This window comes from Protopterus annectens, chromosome 7.part1 (genome assembly GCF_019279795.1).
Source record: "Protopterus annectens isolate FY-2018-M chromosome 7.part1, PAN1.0, whole genome shotgun sequence".
NCBI classification, from domain to species: domain Eukaryota; kingdom Metazoa; phylum Chordata; order Ceratodontiformes; family Protopteridae; genus Protopterus; species Protopterus annectens.
Genome location: NC_056740.1, coordinates 428,372,659 through 428,373,351, shown reverse-complemented (window position 1 = coordinate 428,373,351; position 693 = coordinate 428,372,659).

Sequence of the window (693 nt, the reverse complement as noted above, 5' to 3'; positions counted from 1 at the left end):
AGACATTCTTTCCTGGACCTCCTCCAATATTAAGCTAGAAACCTACGTCTTAGGAGATGTAAATATTGTCTGGGGAAAAATCAACAACCCTAATCCCACATCAACAATTAACCTATTCACCTTTACTCAACTTACCAACTCCATAACTAGACCTAGTAAAACCACCCCCCCTGGCTCCATACTTGACTGGATCCTAGTATCTCATCCTAACAAAATCATAAAATCAGGAGCCATCCCCGACTCTCTAGGAGGCCACCTCCCTACCTTCACCATTCGAGCTGCTCGGTCTTCCTCACACTTCCATCAATACATTCATACTCGCAACCTAAATAACTTCAACCACACTACTTTCACTGATTCCCTTAAGCTAACTAACTGGAACCCCATAAAAATACTACCTCTAGACAAAGCCGTTGACTACTTTAATTCAACATTCTTAACAGTCCTTAACTCCCTAGCTCCAATAAGAAATAAAAGAGTTAAAACTAAAACCTCTCAATGGCTCACCAAAGACCTGAAACATTACTAAAATATAAACAGTTGAGAAACCTAGCCAAAAAACAAGTCATTAGAGACAAAAAGTCTTACTACGTCAAACTACAAGAAAATCATGCTAAAAATCCCAAACAATTCTGGAACTCTATTAATTCCCTCCTCAGGCCTAGAACAAAAAACAGCCCCTGTCCTGACACC